We start from the raw sequence: 6176 nt of genomic DNA, 5'->3' as shown, positions 1-6176 counted from the left end.
TATATATGCACGTATATACACATACATACAGGTACCCATCTATATATGTGCACACGTGTTTATGTGCGTGTATATACATGTATGTGTATATATGAGAGTATGAATGTATACACACATGTGTGTGCATATGTATATATACATATAGAGAGACACACAGAAAATGAGAGAGAGAGAGAGAGAGAGAGAGAGAGAGAGAGAGAGAGAGAGAGAGAGAGAAGAGAGAGCAATCTCAAGGCAGGTGTGAGACTCCCGCTGCCCCTGCTGTGGGCTCCTCTCCCCACCCCCACTCCTTCGCATCAGGACTCAGCAGCAGGGATGCTGTGTGACCTGAGAGGCCGCCTGAGAAAGTTAGCGGTCCTCGCTGTCGCGACCGCGCAGGTTCCCCGCAGGGTGCAGCTGCTGCGGTTCCGGCAGGCCGAGGCCGGGTGCTCTCCCTAGGCCGCGGTAGCATCCCTGCTCAGCCCTGCCCTGCCCTGCCGGGTCCGGCTCCGCAGAGGCGCGGCGGGAGGGCGGGCGGGGCGGCATGTGCCCGGCGCGGTCCGGGGCCGACTCTGCGGCGCGGCGGGAGCGGCGAGGGCGCCCGGCGTAGGCGGCGGCGTGGGCCGCGGTATTTATAGCCGGGTGACAGCAGCGCGCCGCGGCCCGGCCGTGTTGCCGCTTGCTTGTCCTGCGTCCGCCGCGGTGGCCGAGCCGCGCGCCCTCCGGTGAGTACGCGGCCCGCAGCACCCTTCGGCCCACAGCCCCAGGCGCGCAGGCCGGAGCCCTGTAGCTCAGCAGGCAGGGGTGCGGGCGCCCGGTGGGGACCGAGCCAGTCCGGGCTGCAGGGGAGGGGCCGCGGGCAGCCGGAACTTTCCCGCTCCACCGATTCCGGGGCGCAGGGACCCGAGCCCCTGGCTGCTGACTAAAGGCACAGGTTGCACTTCCTAGGTGTCCTTTCGGGAAGAAAATAGAGAGGCCTGTGTGTTTGCGAACTCCGTCTTGACTGGATCAAAAACTAGTTTTCCATTTCTATTTTGAAAAATACCACAGGCCCGCAAGTATCTTTGACCGGGGAGAGAGCATCTTGGCTGCTATGGTTCATTCTTCTCTCTGTGGAACATCGGTGTGTGTGTGTGTGTGTGTGTGTGTGTGTGTGTGTGTGTGTGATGCTTACCTTGATATTAGTGCGTGGATATAAAAAAAGTGAGTTGAAGTATGTAAGATATGAGGTGCTCTCACCACACAGTCTAGAAAGCTTTTATGGTTTGATTTATTTTCTGAAACAAGTTCTAATTTACTTAATATGGTGGTAAAATCTCTGTGTAAACTATTTCTCCTGTGTTCATTTTTTTTTTTAAATGATGGATATAGTATTCTTCCTATTCCCTCTGTCTTCGTAGTTTAAGAGCGATTGGGGATTTTGACTCAGACGTTTATCACTTCCCTCCCACACACTCTCCATCTAATTCTTGTGATCAAAAATCCGGTACCCATGAGTCTTACTTAATTTGCTTTAAACTGCCAGTCATTTAAAAGATAACTCCATGTGTGAATGAACTTTAACCCATTAAATATTTGTTGTCTTATAAATGCCACCGGAAGGGCAGTCTATGCCTCTTTAAAGGGTCCATGGTCATCGTTGTCTACCCTTGATAAGGTGATAGGGCACACCCCCAGTTTGCCATTTCATTGGGAAGTTGTCTTTCTGGAAGACCTTCAAACCAACTTTGTTTTTGGCTTCTGGGTTAAAATCTTGTTTTGATTGCCGTTTCAGGGACTGCGGGGATAAAAACACAGGAGGAAAATTACTAAAGTTTGATACAACGTGAAGAGAAAGGATGTGACTTATGGATGTGGTCCTGTCACTTAGCTGGGTACCCACAGATACCATCTCTGTCCCTCTGCAGAGCCACTTAGGTGGTTGTATTGATTGCTTTAGAAGGTTGCGCTTTAGTTAAAAGGCTATGTGGTCTTTGGACTGGACTGGAAGCAAAAACCCCAACTGTACTTTTGTGATTGGTGCTTGCATTGTAAAACCTATAGTAAGTACTTTCTCTTCTCCTGTAGCTATCCTTTGTTTGTTTGTTTTGGAGGCAGTAAAGATGGAAGCCAGGACCCTGATAGTGAATGATTGACTGCCTCCACCCTGTGCCCCTCAGACCTTCTAATACTTCTCTACTTCCTTTCAACTTGAGATAAAGGCCTATGCTTATCTTGAGGCCTATCCTTACCTAGCTCCAATCCAGGAAACACATATTGATTTGGCTCATCCACTTTTCTTCCATTTCTCCTTTTGTGGATTTGGATGTTCCAGGACAGTCAACTTTCCCTACAAAGGAATCCTCTTTTTCTCCCCACAATGTTCGTGTTATCCCTCAATCATGTCCGTTTATTCATCTGTTCACCATCAGAGAGAGTTGTGTGATTAACAGGTTCAAGTCCTCACTGGGTACCTCTTTCCTTCATGGTGCTGATGCATAGTTGGGACATCTGCTGCTAGGCTACGCAGAAGCAGGTATTCCTGTGTGTGCCAGTTGGCATCTCCGTGACCTTGGGCAGATTGTGCCCCATTGGATCTCTCTGTCCTTACTGGATGGTTCAGTGTAAGGACTAATGGACACAGTATGTGAGGAGTGCTTTCCAGGAGCCCAACACATACAAATCACTCAAAAGATACTGTATTTTTCATATCCCCTGAAGTTCTGTTCTCCTCAGGAAGTATGTTTTCCAGCTCAGGAAGTGGCAGTTTCATTCGAGATTTTTGCTTAGCCCATCCCTCCTCACATCCTCTCCATCAGTAAATCTCACTGCTTCCTTGTATGGGTCCAGAAGCTGAGCTTTGTAAACTGCCCACACTTCTACCCGGCTCCTTCCTGGCAGTTGTCTTTTCTTCGCTGCCCTGCTTCTTCCCTTTGCCCTCCTGCAGAGTGTTCAGGAGAGCAGACATTGTGGGCCTGCTGATGCCATAAGCTCCCCTGCTTCCTCTGCCTGAGCTTACTTCCAGGCCTTGTCTTGTCCCCCACAGACTGGCTTCTTAGAAGCTCTGCGCTTCCTGAAGCACACTATGTCTGGACCCCTTTCTCTGGGGCCTTCAATGCCTCCTCTCAACCTTTTCTCTATTAGTTTTTAAAATACTGTCTCCTTAAGGGTTTAATATTTGTCCCTTACAAAGAAAGTATCAGATGCCTGAAAACAGGGCCCTTATCAGTAACCTTCCGATCCATGGTCCACTCTCTCTGAAATGGGAACTCGGTATATTTCTGTCACCCAGAGTTATTTTGTTAGCCATCTATCACCCATCCATCCATCCATCCATCCATCCATCCATCCATCCATCCATCCTTCCGTCAATGTTTATTTAGTATCTACTGTGTACAGGTAACTTTAGCACATGTGCGTCTGAAAGTGGTAGATGGTGAACCAATGACCGGTAAGTGCTATTCTGGAAATCATGCCAGACTTCATTTCCCCGTTCATGGAGTCAGACTTACCCTGGAAGGCTTTGATCTCATGCTTGCTGCCCAGTGGCTGTAGAATAGCACTTTCTTGACATCTGCCTTGATCTAGAGGGCCTTTCTTTTAAATTTGTGACATTCTGATCATCTGGTAGAAATCCAGCATTGGAGCTGTTACAGCAGCTGATGAATGGTCAGCTTTAGCCTGTAGTTACCAGCATGGTCATTATAGCTGCTGTGTATAAAACCAGAGATTTCCATGGCATTTATGGTGGCATTGCCTCACTATGATTACTCATGAGAGAATTTAGGGGCATGGAATTTTCTCCTTCCAAGAGGCAGACTGAACATCAGCGGTGTCTCCCCAAAGCACCATCAGATCAATTCAGCTCCTTATGCTGGTGCTCCAAAACAGGGGACAAAAATGAATTCCAAGGCCCTTGGTTCTTTCTGAGCTTACTATCAAGAGTCGTGTTGCCTAGTAACAATAGACTCATCATCCTAGAAGTATTGAGGATCCTTTAGCAACCTTCCTAACACACATGCAGAGGGAAAACACAGTGTATAGCATTGGTCCTGGGTGGCTCACGTTTGAATCGCACCTCTGACCAGCATTGCTGTTCTGCAGAAGCTACTAATCTCTCTCCGTTCCAGCATCAGTGTTTGTGAAATAGGAAAACGAGAGTGTCTTCTTCACTGGGCTGCTAGTCAATCATCTTGGAATGATTGTAAAGCTCACCACTATAGAGTCTGGCATCCAGCGAGTACTCAGTAAATGTGAGCGCTTTGAGACAGTGATGATCACGCAGAGCCATGCCCTGGTGGCATGGGCCATGGGTGGCTGTCAGTGCCATTGTTGCAAGCTTAGGGTTGGATGCCTGCCTTTTGTCTTTTCTTTAGCAGATGCTGACCGTCACATGGCTCTGTCATTCTGAGCTTTCTTAGACAAGGCGAGCTCTTCTGTTTCCGAGTGTCCACTGAGTTTATTCAGTAGGCATCTATCGATTGCCCACTATGGTGTCAGCACTCTGCTCTGCCTGGAAGGAAGTGGCCCCTGATGATCTCTCTGAGGGGAGCGAGGGAAGAAGATAAACATATAAGCGGATGGTTTCACTAGGAACTGCTAAGCCTAAAGATAAAGGCATTCCCACATACAGCAGCGGGGTTGGGATTTTTAAGAAACAAGAGATATGTTTGCAAACTCTGTGCCTAGTACATGTCTATTAGAGAACCTCAATCTCGGATTCTTAGTGTCAGGGTCAACAAAACACCTATGGTCCCTGAAGGGCTTAAAATGAATTGCAGAGGTGGAAACAGTTTCGGGTTTGGCCCTCTGGATCATATGGGACGTCTAAAGCACTGGAAAGCCAGGTCGCAATGACTAGACCAACTTGGCATTCCTTGTGTCTAGACTCACGGAATAAGGATGGGCAAAGATACCGAAGCTAACTTGTGAGTGTTTGAGTTATGGGCTCCCATGAAAAATAGCACTTTAACTTCTGGATATAAGGAAACAATAAATCCATCCTAGTGTTTCTGCCAGAAAGACCAGAGGATCAGTGTCAGGGTCTTGCTTCATTCTGCTGAGATAATGAGTCAGCTGAAAGCATGGCGGAAAGAGCTTTGGTAAGACTGACCTCCAGCACTGGCAAATGAGAATGGTCAAGCGAGGCCTGGGCGTTGCAATTGCGACTTTTTTTTTTGGAGGGGGGTCTGTGAATTAACGGGTGGCAAGTGCTCCGAGTTTTCATTTCCTTGTCTGTAACACGACAGGAGCATCCGGAGCATCACTTGGGATTAGCTGAGATCATGCACTGGCAGAGGGCTCCTGCTCAGCACCATAGTTCTGTCTCTCCCAAAATAGTGTAAGTGCTGGGTAGCAGCAGCTGTCTCCAAAAATTTTTTGAATGTGCTCGTTTAACTCTGGTGTGTGGACATTATATTTCCCACAAAGCAAGATTCTGAAGTTAAAAAAAAAAAACCAGCCATGCAAATCAGGGTATTTCATTTTTAAAAATGAGTCCAGGGTTTGTGTTTATTCTCTGGGTTTTTATCCCCCACCCCAGGCCTGTGTACCTGCTGTGAGGGGGCAGGTAGCCATGGCAGCCTCACCAGAATCATCACTGGTAAGAGAGGAGCATAGTTGCCTAGAAGATAAGACTTAAATGACACCCGTCTCTGTGTGTCTCTGTCGCCAGGCATGTACGAGTTAAGACCTGGGGTCACTGGGGTGAGTTTTGGAGAACTGCTCTATGGTGCTGGTTTCTGGACACTTCCAGGGTCTTTGCATGAAATTTTGTTAACCGTGGGCCAATTTCTGTGTCAACTGCTACGACCATGCCTGCTGTTCCCTTTTGTTCTTTACGGTTTGCTTTGCATCTCTGGTGTGCCCACACCTATTTTAGAGCTCACCTCATGGGCAAATCACTGGACTGCAGACCCAGGGAACAGGAATTTCTCAATGTTGATGAAGATCTTCTGGGACTTGACATGGCTTGGCAGGCTTGTGAACTGAAGGTGCAGGACTATGGGTGAATTGTATGGCCAGTCTGTGTGCATGCTAACACCGCTTTTCTCGAGCAGTTGTAACAAATCTTTATTAACTTAGATGATGGCTTTAATTGACCTTCATGAGCCTGGAGTAGAGGACAGGATTGGGGGCCTTGGAGTCCATTCTCAGTTCTTTTTTTTTTTTTTTTTTTTTTTTTGGTTTTTCGAGACAGGGTTTCTCTGTGGTTTTGG

At 47.9% G+C, this 6176-nt stretch overlaps 1 protein-coding gene across 1 annotated transcript in view; it reads left to right on the top strand.

The window, feature by feature from the left end:
• Positions 1-1016: 1016 nt before the first annotated feature.
• The window catches only part of Tmem117 (transmembrane protein 117), a 385423-nt gene continuing 380263 nt past the window's right edge, over positions 1017-6176 (top strand). The window contains exon 1 of the mRNA XM_026782689.1: positions 1017-1102. The gene's annotated coding sequence lies outside the window, so the exon portion shown is untranslated. The remainder of the gene's footprint in view (positions 1103-6176) is intronic.

This window comes from Microtus ochrogaster, chromosome 15 (assembly GCF_000317375.1).
Source record: "Microtus ochrogaster isolate Prairie Vole_2 chromosome 15, MicOch1.0, whole genome shotgun sequence".
NCBI classification, from domain to species: Eukaryota; Metazoa; Chordata; class Mammalia; order Rodentia; family Cricetidae; genus Microtus; species Microtus ochrogaster.
Note: the sequence above shows the minus strand (reverse complement) of the source record. Positions and strands in the feature narration are given on the sequence as shown.